This window comes from Herpailurus yagouaroundi, unplaced genomic scaffold, assembly GCF_014898765.1.
Source record: "Herpailurus yagouaroundi ecotype Mexico unplaced genomic scaffold, PumYag 209, whole genome shotgun sequence".
In the NCBI taxonomy this organism is placed as follows: Eukaryota; Metazoa; Chordata; class Mammalia; order Carnivora; family Felidae; genus Herpailurus; species Herpailurus yagouaroundi.
This window is the reverse complement of record NW_024412440.1, coordinates 3,540,197-3,554,529: the sequence shown is the minus strand read 5'-3', so window position 1 is coordinate 3,554,529 and position 14,333 is coordinate 3,540,197. Positions and strand designations below refer to the sequence as shown.

General features: G+C 38.1%; 1 long non-coding RNA gene and 1 pseudogene across 1 annotated transcript in view; both read right to left on the bottom strand.

Moving 5' to 3' along the window:
• The window catches only part of LOC121016178 (uncharacterized), a 366,104-nt gene extending 355,243 nt beyond the window's left edge, over positions 1 to 10,861 (bottom strand). The window contains exon 1 of the long non-coding RNA XR_005784145.1: positions 10,730 to 10,861. This is a non-coding gene — a long non-coding RNA (uncharacterized LOC121016178). The remainder of the gene's footprint in view (positions 1 to 10,729) is intronic.
• A 926-nt stretch (positions 10,862 to 11,787) lies between these two features.
• LOC121016193 (uncharacterized) lies at positions 11,788 to 11,938 on the bottom strand (annotated as a pseudogene).
• Positions 11,939 to 14,333: the final 2,395 nt, after the last annotated feature.

Genomic DNA, 14,333 nt, shown 5'->3' with positions numbered 1-14,333 from the left:
TACTCTAACCATTTCTTTCCATTCTTTATCATAGTGGTCCAAGCCATCAATGTCTTTCATGCATGCTACTAAAATCTCCTCCTGTTTGTCCATCTATCATTCTTGAACCAAATATTCTATACTCCATAAAAAACAAGAATGGACCTTTAAAAATGCAAATCAGGGGATGCCTGGGTGGCTCAGTCCACTGAGCATTTGACTCTTGAGTTTTAGTTGAGGTCATGATCCCAGGGTGCTGGGCTTGAGCCCGACATCGGGCTCCATTCTGATCATGAAGCCTGCTTGAGATTCTCTCTCTCCCTCTCCCTTAGTGCCTCTTCCCCACCTACACTTTCTCTCTAAAATAAAAATTTAAATAAAAATGCAAATAATATCATGTTTCTTTCCTGGTGAAAATCTCCTGGTGACTTTTCATCACACCTAAAACAAAATAAAAAAATGTTCACCATGGCCTAGAAGCCCCTGCACTGTCTCATCTCTACCTACATGATCTCATCCTATGCAGCTCTCTCTCACTGCTCAATACATTTCAGCAATATTGACCTTTTTTCTCTTTTCTGGTTGTGATCAAGACCTTTCTCAGAATAAGTTCACATCCTAGTTTTCCTGGCTGGTCCAGGTTCGTCACTGTTGTCCTGATGTCCTATCCACTTTAGTATTTGTCCCAGACATATTATTCTGCTTTAAAATCAAGGCTTATTAACAGTTACCAGGATGTTCATAAGCCAGGATGAGCTTGGTAGATCTTCACTTTGTACTTCTAGTTAGTTCCTTGGTCTTGTGGAATATTAAACAAGACACATGTGCAGTGAACTAAGCTCTTACCCTAACAAACTGGTTAAATCTGAAAGATGACCATCAGCGAGCATTCTCTGTTTTTCAGACCCTTTACAAAGGAAAAGTTACAAATAAGCTGAGTTCTTCCAAACACTGGGATAAAAAAGCCTAGGGAGGTCTCAGTTGATGGTAAGGAGATGCAGTAAATATTTCTACCTCTAATGTAGGATCACCAGAGAGAGATAAACAAACCTACCATGAAAGGCTATTTCTGGTGTAGTTGCCAGTGGGGCAAGACCTTGGGTAATATCCTGTGGATTACTGGGCTGGGTGTTGAAGTCTTACAGCAAGATTGTCCTCCTTTTTATGGGAAACTAGTAAGAGAGCACAGATTCTGAGCACAGATTACAGCTGATGACTTTTAGCCCTGATTCAGCCCCTGAGGAGCAGGGTAGGTTGTGTGGGTTGGCAGCAATGTTAGTGAAAGGGATTTGCTCCATCTGCCCAGATCACCAAGGCTTCAGAAGGGACTCCCAGAGCAGCAACATGTGTAATAGTGCTCAAAATGATACCGTTCGGCCCACTCCCAATCTTTAGGAGATAGAAATTTGGGACAACCTCATCAGACTAAGTAGTAACCCTGGGGTCTATGAGGATATCTGGAGATGAAAAAGAAAAAAATAGGCTGCCACACATTATAAAATAGAGATTTAGAGTCATATTCATTTTATAGTAAAGAATATTAGCATTTTTTAAACTCTATTCTGGATCATTTCACTTACACTTCATAACACATAATAAATCTGAACACACACTATTAACAAGAGACCTGCTACAAAGCCCCTGATGCCTAGTGCATGTTGGGTAAACAGTAGGCAATATCACTGACTAGTAGTACCAGGAGTACCCACACTATGTAAGGTGCCTCCAAGTTTCCAAGAAGTTACAGACTCCTGTATACACCTTCAGACTGTACATTCTGTTTGGGTTGTAACTTGAATACAAATGAATTTAAATGATAATGAAAGTCAAAATGAGAGTAGCTCAAAAGTAAGTATTCCAACAATAAATGCTGCAGGGGGTCAATTAAAGGGCATTATTTGGAGCTGGTTAATATCTCTTTATATAAAAATTATTGAATTTATGATTACAATAGTCTATACAAATCTCAGTCAACAAACAAAATAATGCTAACAACATCTCAGTAAAGGAAGTTGTAAGCACCAAGAACAAGTTTAATGTTTTAACCTATTTTCCTAGCCCTTAAAATAATTTACTGCTATAAGTTCAATTAAAGTACATGTTTTTTTACGTGGCAATGAGAAAGAATGAAATATGGCCCTTTGTAGCAACGTGGATGGAACTAGAGAGTGTGATGCTAAGTGAAATAAGCCATACAGAGAAAGACAGATACCATATGTTTTCACTCTTATGTGGATGCTGAGAAACTTAACAGAAACCCATGGGGGAGGGGAAGGGAAAAAAAAAAAAAAGGTTAGAGTGGGAGAAAGCCAAAGCGTAAGAGACTCTTAAAAACTGAGAACAAACTGAGGGTTGATGGGGGGTGGGAGGGAGGGGAGGGTAGGTGATGCGTATTAAAGAGGGCAACTTTCAGGATGAGCACTGGGTGTTGTATGGAAACCAATTTGACAATAAATTTCATATATTAAAACAAAACAAAACAAAAAATAAACATTACAAAAACATTTAAAAAAATTAAAAATAAATAAATAAAATAAAGTACATGTTTTTGGTTAAAGTTTATCTATTTATTTTGAAAGAGAAAGAGAGAACAAGCGGGGGAGGGGCAGAGAGAAAGGGGGACCTAAGATCTGAAGCTGACTTTGTGCTGATAGGAGAGAGCCTGACGTGGGGCTGAGCTCCCAAACCACGAGATCATGACCTGAGCCGAAGTCAGATGCTTAACCAACTGAGCCACCCTCAATTAAGGTGCACACTGAGCAACAGTAAGAACCCAGACAAACTAAGATGACCACTCACTCAGGGTCCACAATGTTACAGCACTTCAGTAAATTACTGTAGGACCTAGAAACTATCTCACCAATGTCCCAGAATGATAAAACGCAGGAATGTTAATTTATGTAAACCACGCATACAAGTGACTAATGTCAGTGGACAACTTCACATAGAGGAATGTGGTCTAAATAATACAATTTCTTTGGACACATGCTTCACAGAAACAAAATTTTCAGATGAGCTTGGTGGGGACAGGCTCAGAATGACGGGCAGAGCGGTTAATTTTATGATTTGAATGTTTAAAAGCATTTGATCTAATGGCCTTATGGGTCCATTTCCTTAATAAAGAAAGAATCCCCAAATAGCTCCATAATTTATGTTGAACACCTAGAACATGGTCTGGCTTGCTGTGGGCATTTAATAATATTTGTTGAATGAATGAGTGAAAGTTTCCCTGAACAACACTTGGATAATCATTGGCAAACTTTGTCTTTATATTTTTTTACTATTTTTCCTGAAATGTTCTCAATTGCATTATTCCAATTGACACATTTTTTAAATGATATATGAACACTTTTAATCCTTTATACTCAACATTCACTAGCTGGAAAGCCAGTTGTTCTTTTAAAACAGAATTTCTTGGGGCACCTGGGTGGTTTGGTCGGTTAAGCGTCTGACTTCAGCTCAAGTCATGATCTCATGCTCTGCTCCATGAAATCTCGTGGTCTGGTCTGCGTCAGGCTCTGTGCCGACAGCTCAGAGCCTGGAGCCTGCTTCACGTTCTGTGTCTCCCTCTCTCTCTGCCCCTCCCCAGCTTGTGCTCTGTCTCTCTGTCTCTGTCTCTGTCTCTCTCTGTCTCTCTCAGAAATGAATAAACATTAAATTTTTTTTATTTTTTTTAAACAGTTTCCCACCTTCAGCACTGTTGAGACATTTAAACCAATCATTCTTTATTGTGAAGCGCTCTCCTGTGCACTGTTAGATGTTTAGCAGCATCACTGACCTCTATGCACTAACGCGGGTAGAACACACACACCCTCCTGTGTTTCCTGTTAATATTTACCTTTGCAATGCATGATAATACTTTGCTTCATGGTTTTGACATAGTTCACTGCAAAAAGACTAAATGAAAAGACGTTTGGCTGGGAGTAGGGAGGAGTAGAGTACAAGCAAGGTTTGGGGGAGGAAGAACAGCTAAGAACAGTTAAGAACAGTTAAGCCAATCAAAAATGTCCGCAGGCATTGCCAAATATCCCCTGAGCACAAAATTAACCTCAATTGACAACCAGTTCTTTAAAGCGATATAGCTGCTCTTATCTGTTAAGTACTAATTTCAGAATTTAACTGTCAAAAACAATGTCACCGTGAGGTTTTGGAGTCTTCCCCATGTCTCTCCTAAACGCCACCCTATCTCCCAGGCCATTATATAGATACATTATAACCATTAGTAGTTTCAGGGAGAGGGAAAAGAAAATAATTTGGGAGGAAACCAAGCCCTTATTTCCTATTCAGCAGAACGGATTTTTTTCCCCTGCATGTGCTTTTCCTAACAAAATGGGAACTTCAATCCCAAAGAAACTCTCAGGGACTGATGGCCTGTTCTCCCTGCCTCTTGATAAAGGTCTCAGCAAGTCACAGATACTTTTCTGTTTTAAAGTCAGACTTCGCATTTCAATATCTTTTACTATGCCTTAGACTTAGATCCAATTACCTTCAGAGACATTTTTTTTTTTTCCCTTCATCCTGAATCTTTTCTTCACTTACCCAGTCAGGAAAGTCAGAAAAGCTTAATGTGCCAGGAGTCACAAAAATGCCATTCTGATAAGCACTCAGAGCAAGGACATATGTCTAAAAAAAGCTTTAGGTTATTTCAGGAACTTACTAAAAGAGGTTCATAAGCTAAATGTTTCAGTCAATAAATTTGGTTTAAATGTGAACTGGGTAATAGGGATAACATCAGTCCAAACTTCAGGACTTTTCCACTTCAAAGAATTGCCCAGGAGAGATTCACAGGTTACTTCCAGTTACTTCCAGTTGCAAGCCTTGCTGCAGAAACTACTCTTTCTAAATACTGAAATGTAAAGAATAATAAAGGGCAACAACCAGAAACATAGACTCACAAAAATTTTGATCATTGTTCTTTCCCATCCAAGAATTCCTTCAGCCTAAACTAGGATTACAAGTAAAATAGATCATTGATTTTGAACAGGAGAAGCAGTGAGTGCATGACCAGCTATCAATTGCCCAAGATGAAGTCTCTCCTGGCTGGTATTGTCTTGTTTTGTTTTGTTTTTTAATTTATGTTTTTTTAAGTAAATGCTTAGGACTAAGTATTATTTTTCTCAGAGAGAAAAGTATAAAAATTAAACTGACCTATATGACTTATCATAGTTAACAAACCAATTTTTAAAAGGAAAAGAAATTGCTATAAAACAGATTGCTGAAAAAGATGTGAAAATCAGATAAAATTTAAAAGCTTCCCTGGGTAAAAAGGGGTAATTAGTCTGGGTAATTCCACTTTTGTTATTTATTCTAGTAACTGCGTGATTATAGGCACATGACTATTCTATTTAATTTGCCAACTGATTTTTCCAGGGCATCTACATTGTTTGATTTTCTAGAATTTCTTCATTTATCAAATAGAGATGATGTTGGTCTTCCTCATACAGGGACTGATAAGATGAATTTAAAGCATCTATTCTGAAAATATATTATGCAAATTGAAAATTTACTTTCTTAAAGAACATATTAATCATGTGGTTGGTGTTTAGTAATTGTTCGATATTGTTCTTTCTTCCTTTCTTTGTCCCTTCCTTAGTCTAGGAACTAGTCTGGGAACTAGGAAAAGCACTGAGCAGGAGTCAGAAAAACTATTCTCCTACTAGACTGTCACTAACTACTTGAGATCAGACAAATCTCAGTGTCCTCACCTTTAACACAGAGTAACATTATTTCGCTTCTCTACTTCATATACTTTTACGACCATGAAATGAGATAAGGCATGTGAAAAACACTCTCAAGTTGTAATATCCTTCATAAAACTAAGATGCTATTAGCCAGGACTTTAAAGTAAAAACTAAAGAGACTATTTGGACCTATGAAGAATTCGTCATAGCGTCTATCATTTATAAATCTTAGATGACCTTCAGTTTTTAAGGACTCCAAGTAGTTATTCATCTTTCCCTAACCCCCTGAGCATATATCAGTCAAAAATCACTAGCATTATGTTCCAGGAGCCTAATTCTTATTCCACAAAACCCTGGGGGACCCAAAAAGGATAAAAATCTGACCTATGTTAGTGCCTACACTCACTATATAACAGTGCACATACCAAACATTTTCAAAATATATCTCAGAATAGCAGAATAGCAAAACCAGTTCTCACGTAGCAAAATTAACACAGACCTTGTCAATTTTCTCTTCTCTGTTAACTTGTCATACTCGCAGACCCTCATTTATCAATGCCTTTCCTGTTGACCTCAACTTCATGAAATCCTGCATCTTTTGTGAATATTGCTGGTAAGCTTTGCATTACACTTGCCCTGGATATTAGTGATAGTTAATTACCAGGACTGATATTAAGCAGGGAGGCAGTCATGAGTAGAAAACGTATTGGCTCTCAATCCATTGGTGGATGTTGTCCTATCCTGATGGCTTTTGCATCCCTGTGTACTAAATGCAGAAACCAGGATAATGAATGGTCAGGAAAGGAGAACACCCTATTCCTACCTCAAAAGGTTGCCATGAGTATAAAAATGAAATTGTTCTTGGCATACAGTAAGCTTCCATAAATGTTGCTTATTTGTGTTTTTAAAGATACAAGGCAATAAGCAGAAGCCATTTGGCATAAACAAGGAGAGATGGAAGAAGTAATCAATGGTGAGGTAGGAAAAAATCTACAGAGGGAAAGTGAAGAAAGAGGTGCTGAGTTACCAGCATGACAAGTAGAATTACCCTGGGCTCCCTCGCTGATCTGGGACACTGTGGCCTTGCTCAGTTTCCTGGCTCTTTTTGCAGACTCCAAGGACATTGTGACAATAGACTGCTATCACCTGAGGTAACCGAAGGATGTCTCAACCCTGAAATAACAAAACCATCTATTTGTTAAATTTTAATCAACCGGACCTGCTCTGAGAAGATACTGACAAAAGAAACACTCCCTTCACCTAATGAAAGAGCCTTTTTCTTTTCCGATTTAATTGGGTCTCTGACCTGTTCTGTTCCTTGAGATTCAATAGATCTCAAAGTATACTTTCTCCAACCTTCATTTTTTAAAAAAATCCTTAGTAATACATTAAGTATATATAACACTCCATAATTTATGAAGCATTTTATGCCACATTCACAAGAGGAGAGTGTATCAAATCCTGGGAATGAAATCTTGGAATTTTCATTTTTAATAAAATGACCTAGATGAGTATACAGCTTCACAATTTTTCACCTACTGAATGAGAATCAGATTCCAGTTTTATCTTCTCAGGAGTATTCACCTGTCATCGGAACTGAAGTTGTGGGTATTTAAAATCTCTTCAATCACACAAGGTCTTTTGGTTTATTACATAAATTACTAATACCATCCATGGGTTTTTCATTAATTAACTAATTCATTATTCTATTCAATAGTGATATTGAGCATGCAATTAACATGTGTCAAGCAATGTATTAGAGGCTAGGTTTTACTAGCTCACCTTTCAAGGTCAACCTTTTACAGACCAGAATTACATAGTTAGGGTACCCATGAGGAGACCTGTCCATGACAACCCAAACTGAATTTCCCATAGAAACATCAATTCTATAATAAAAAACATTTGAAATTCCAAGTAGACAGAATTAGAATTCAAATCCCAGCTCTGCCAGTCTTGACTGCTATTTATTTGGAGCAATTTCTCCAAACATCTATAAAATGGGAATAATAGCACCTGTCTCATGGGATGTAAGGATAAGAGACAATGCTAACATATGTAAAGTGCCTGGTCAGTGTTTGGCTTGTATAGTTGATGCTTAATAAACAATACATATTGCTATTATTATTAAAGGAGGCAAGACCAGACTTTTTTATAAGGGAGAGTCTTAGAAACCTCGATATCCTGTATTATCAATATTCCCATTTTCCAAACGAAAAGAAAATGCTTAGAGAAAAGTTAAATCGTTCATCCATGTGACAAACTTATTTGGCATTTACTATGTGCCTGACCAGAGCTAGTCTCTGCACATACAAGGATGAAGAGGATAGTAACTAAACTCAAGCACTCACTGTATCCCAGAGGAGACACGTAAGAATGCTAAATGCCCCCAAAGAGGGAAGCCCAGGGTTGTGGGAGCACATGAGTGAGCTCCTTCAGGACGCTAGTGAGAGTGGGAGTCAAGGCGGCTCCCCAAAGGGGATGTCCTAGCTGAGTCATGATGGAAGTAACCTGACAAAAAGTGGTTCATCAGTGGCAGCCTGGCCTTGAAACCAAATCCTTGGCCCCAAAACCAGTGAACTTCTCACTATACTATAGCTCCTGTGATTAGATTCAACTAACAAGTACTTTTTTTAGCACTTGCTTTACAGAAAAGTCTGTAGTAGGTGTCAACAAAGGTGAATAATTACAGTTCTCTTGTCATGAAAGCAAGAGGAACTAAGACAGACATACAGATAACCAACTCAAAACGTAAGTGGCGAAAGAGTGTAGTATTCACAATTAAGTATTGGATGTTCTACTTCAGCTTTTAGCTGGTTTTCAGATTTCCAATGTGGAGGCGAGTGATTCCACACATCCCATGTGGTAACGGGCCAATAACACCACCACAGATGATTCCACAGATGTGAATACCACCAGGTAGCAAAGCTAAGGGGATATGATTCACCACTTTATCTGTAAATTGTAATACAGGTTCTTTAATTTCTGCTTCACACAAATTAAAAGGAGCTTCTTTTCTGACTTGTAGGTGCCAAGAATTCCGTATTTCACTGTACAGAGTGCTTCTGCTTACTTTAAACTGTTTACTGGTAAACCTATTTAAACTATTTTATTGGGGCGCCTGGGTGGCTCAGTCGGTTGAGCGTCGTCTTCAGCTCAGGTCACGATCTTGCGGTTCGTGAGTTCGAGCCCCGCGTCAGGCTCTGGGCTGATGGCTTGGAGCCTGGAGCCTGCTTCCGATTCTGTGTCTCCCTCTCTCTCTGCCCCTCCCCCGTTCATGCTCTGTCTCTCTCTGTCCCAAAAATAAATAAACGTTGAAAAAAAAAATTTTTTTTAATAAAATAAATAAATAAATAAACATTAAAAAAATAAAAAAAATTAAAAAACTATTTTATTTAAGGCAACAACATCTTTGTAGTTGAAATTTTCCTTTAGTTTTCTTTTCAGTGCTTTCTTCATCAGATTTGGGGATCAGAATTATGCTTGCCTCAGGAAATTATTGAGAAAACTTCCCACCACCCTGTGCTTTGGAGCAATATAGGAATTATCTGGCTCCTAATAGTTTTATTCAGTTCTAAAAATCCTATGGAACTCTGAAGTCAGTACTTACTAACAGCAGTGCTGCCTGATCAGTACAGATTCACCTTCAGAATCCTTTTTTTTTAATTTTTATTTTTGAGATAAAGAGAGAAAACAAATGGGGGGAAAGGTAGGAAGAGAAGAGAAGGGAGGACCCAAAGTGGGCTCCATGCTGACAGCAACAAGTGAGGTCATGACCTGAGCCAAAGGCAGATGCTCAACCAACTGAGCCACCCAGGTGCCCCTCAGACTCCTTCTTAACACAGCATTCCACATAACCATTAAGTGACAAACATAGATCAGTTAATTTAGTTTCAATCTTTCTTCTACGGTTGACCCTTGAACAACATGAGTTTGAACTGCAGCAGGTCCACTTACACATGGATGGCTTTTCAATAAATACAGTACAGTACTCTAAATGTTTTTTCTTCCTTATGATTTTCTTAACATTTTCTTTTCTTTAGCTTACTCTAGTGTGAGAATACAGTATACATACAACATACAAAATATGAGTTAATCAACTGTTTATATTAGTGGTAAGGCTTCCATCCAACAGTATTAGTGGTTAAGTTTTGGGGAAGTCAAAAGTTATATGCAGATATTCAATTGCAAAGAGTGAGACCCCCAAGGCCCTCATTGTTCAAGGGTCAACTGTATTAGAGATGAATTTAAGGGGCACCTGGGTGGGTTAGCTGGTTAAGCCTCTGACTTTGGCTCAAGTCACGATCTCATGGTTCATGGGTTTAAGCCCCATGTCGGGGTCTATGCTGACAGCTCAGAGCCTGGAGTCCGCTTGGGATTCTCTGTCTCCGTCTCTCTCTGTCCCTCCCTGATTTACACGCGCGCATGCGTGCTCTCTCTCAAAAATAAATAAACATTAAAAAACAAACAAACAAACAAAAGAAATTAATTTAAGGGGCACCTGGGTGGCTCAGTTGGTTAAGTGTCCAACTTCGGCTTAGGTCATTATCCTGCAGTTCATGGGTTCCAGCCTCACATCAGATTCTCTGCTCTCAGCAGAGCCTGGAGCCTGCTTCAGATTCTGTGTCCTACCCCCTCTGTCTCTGTCCTTCCCCACCCCTCTCTCTTTCTCTCTCTCTCTCTCTCTCTCTCTCTCAAAAATAAATAAACATGTTTAAAAAAAGAAATAAATTTAAGATTTGAATTATTTTCTGTGTATGGCTTTGACAAAATCCCATAGATTTTCATATGTAATTATCCCCTTTTTAATAATTTCTAAATAGCCATTGACTTTTATTTTTATTTCCTCCTTGGCCTATAAGTTCTTCATTTAGTAAAATACCCATAGAAAGTAAAACCTAGGGAAACTTACCATGTGTGTCGCTGGTACAGTTTCCAAAATAATGTCACTTTACCCTCACCGATTGTCCCTGAAGCACACCCTTGTTTAAACCTCTACTGGTTTATAATGGAAACCTTGTCAGGTTACAATGAGGAATCATCCACTTACTTCTCAAGAGGCCCCAACATACCTGCTGTTCAAGTCTCCTCGGGTTTTGCTTCAGTTAATCTCCTCTGTTGCACACATTCCTGAAGTTCCACATTTTTCTCGTGTCAGTGGTATCTTTCTCTCTTTTCCAGTGGTCCTATAGAAGTTTTCTTATTTCCTCCTTTTTTTTCTTTCTTTTTTTTTTTTTTTTTTTTTTTTTTTTTACAACTTTGCTTCTTTTGATGGACTGTGGAGAAGCAAAGAAGGTAAATCCATAGGCTCAGAACAGGATTGTGAAGGCAGAAACCCAAAATCTATTTTAACTGTTTCAAGTGCGACCCACGTGTCCATACCCTTAGTAAGGCTTTCCTGTTTGCTTTCCTCTTCTTAAACCTGAGACAGTTATCTAATATGATCATTATATATGTTATACGTTCTATATACTAATGTTATAATAAATTTGAACATTATGAGCCAAATAATGCAATAGTGTCTATGTGTGAACAGGAATTCAGAGCTTAAAAACAATGAAAATATGAAGAAAAGTATTTTCTATAATTATGAGATTTAAAACCATTAAGCAACATTTTGTCCATTTGCCTAACAGAAGCAAAAAGAGGAATCCCATTACATAATGGTCCAAAATGGAAATTCCTAAAAACTCTCAGAAACAAGGTACTTTTAAATATTTTTTTAAAGGACAAAGAATTTTTTTTAAGTTTATTTATTTATTTTGAGAGAGGCAGAGACAGCATGAACAGGGGAGGGACGGAGATAGAAGAAGAGAGAGAATCTGGCAGTGCAGAGCCTGCAGCGGGGCTTGAACTTACGAACTGTGAGGTCACAACCCGAACTGAAACCAAGAGTCAGACACTTAACCAACTGAGCCACCCAGGTGCCCTGAAACAAGCTGGTTTTATATTACATTTGATTTTTTTTATTGAATTGTCTAGGGCAATACAGATAGACATATATATGTAAATAATAGATACATGGGAGAAGACACTTGCAAATCATATTTCCAATAAGGGGTTAATATCCAAAATATATAAAGAACATAAGCAATTCAATATCAAAAATGGTAGCTAGACCTATTGCAATGATCAGTGCACAATGTATACAAATGTCAAATTGCTATGTTGTACCCATGAAACTAGTAGAATCCTGTATGTCAATTATACTTCAATAAAAAATAATGGTATGTAGGTGACTCCATTCACACTTGATCTTAGCCAAAAGGCCAAGAAGCGATAGGTGACTCCATTCAAATACATATTGCAATAGGTAGTGAAGTGAGAACAAATGATAATATCATGTGATTTTTTAATCCTGTGGGGGTTGTTCAAATATTTTGATTAGAAGAAATATGAGATTATTCACACATTCATAATGTTTTAAATGAACATCTTATATATCACTACCTTGTCAATTCTTCCTCCTAATTTGGATCTCTGTACATTAATTTTACAAAAAAAAAGTGTTCTATTTACACTAGGTAAATAGATTATCTCATAAGAGCAAACAGAAGAAATAGCAACAGAAAGAACAAAAAATTAATTTATAAATATAATGAAATCCAGTGTTATACAGAAGTTATTTTATAAGGTTATAACCAGATTTTGATTACAGGTATTAAGAGCATATGAATTTCTGACAGAAGTCACACTGACAACAGCTGGTAGACTTCCTGGAAGTGTAATCATTCATTTATTCATTGATGCTTCCGTCTATCCATTACCTCAGCACATTTTTATTGAATATCCTCCATGTTCCAGGATACAATAATTTAAAGAAGGAGGAGGAGAAGAATGAGAACAAAAGCAAGAACGAGGACAACAAGAAGAAGAGAAGGGGTGGTCTAGTGGGCAACACTGATGAGAAACCAGACACTTTTCATTCACTGGGGTAAGTAAATTAACAGGTGCTGTGGAAACATTATGGAGAAGCACCTTACCCAGATCTGTTTGTGTGTTGAAGGAAAAGCATGTAGGTGGCAGCCAGGAGAGAAAGTTCATTCAATTGATACTTTAGAAGTATGAATAATACAGAAAAGAGATGAAAAGTGAGGAGAATGAAAAAGATCCAAGTAGAGGGAACAGCATGAGCAAAGCAATGGAGGAAAGAAGCAGCATGGCATGTAGAAGGAACTAAAAAAGTTGTGGAATAACAGCATTGAAACCAAGGCAGTGGTAATAAAAGGCTGGAAAGGCATTCAAGGGCCAATAAAAAGGATCTTGTAGGTCGAAATTTAAAGATTTTAGAACTTATCTTAAGGGGAATGGAAAACCATTAAGTGGTTTTAATCAGGAAAGCAGTAATGATCAGACAAGTGTTTTAGTAAAATCATGCTGACTATAAAAAGCAGAAAATTTACTGGAAAGGATCAATTACAAGATGAGAAATCAGTTAGAAGCCTTACTTGGATCCATAAGATAGATAATAAGAAAAGCGGAAGTGGGAATGAAGAGAAATTTATTGTTCCAAAACACATTTAGGAAGCAAAATTAATAGGCCGATGGATACAATACAGGACGGAGAGAGGGTGGAGCTCAAAGGTGGCCACTCCCTCCACGCCCACATTTGGTCTCAAGCGATTGAGTGCACATAGCACTGTTCACTGAGATAGAAAACAAAGGCAAAGAATCAGTTTACATGCAAAGATGGGAAATGCTATTTTTAACAAATTCGTTTGAGTCATCTAAGTGAATCAAGCCAGTGGACAAGTAACTAAGGTCTGAGATGAGGAGAGACGACAGCCCTGGGATTCACCAGCATACAGATCACATTTGAGTTTACAGGCATGGGTGCTGGCAGTGAGTGTGCAAAGAGAAGCCACCTCAGGGACTTCAAGATTTAAAGGACAAATGAGCAGATGTTTCAAAGGGGCAAGAAAAACAACTTCTTCCCACACAGAAAGTAAATCTGATATCCCCATAAAGTTTCTGACTTAAATCTAAGAGACCTTTGGATAAGGTTCTCCTGACTACCTTAAACTCACATATTTGCTAATCTTTCTTACTTCTCATAGCTATCATCAACTCTCTCTTCCCGTCCCCTCTCCTGACACACACATACTTACAAACACACTTTCTCCTTTCCTGAGTACTTAAGCACTTCTCTGTCAAATCAAAAAGCAGTCTGTTGGGGTGCCTGGGTGGCTCAGTTGGTTAAGCTTCTGACTCTTGATTTTGGCTCAGATCATGATCTCATGGTTCATGAGATCGAGCCCCAAGTCGGCTCCACACTGAGCTTGGGACCTGCTTGGAATTCTCTCTCTCTCCTCTCTCTCCCCAACCCGCCCCCACTCGTGTGTGTGTGTGTGTGTGTGTGTGTGTGTGTGTGTGTCTGTTGTGTCTGTACATGTGCTTACTTTCTCAAAATAAATAAATAAACATGTTTTATTATTAAGAGTGTGTTAAGGAGGTCTGTTTATATATTATATAACAAAAATAAATCTTGAATACTTAATATTTAAGGAAAGGGAGATACTCCAACCTGGTAACAATTTCGCAAAGCAGAGACAACTTCCTCCAGTTATTCCTTAGATTTTATTTCAATCATTCCTAAGCCCAATGAATCATGATGCTCCCCAATAGGCAGGATAGCCAGGATCTCCAGGAGGTGGAAAGGAAGAGGTGAAAAAAAAG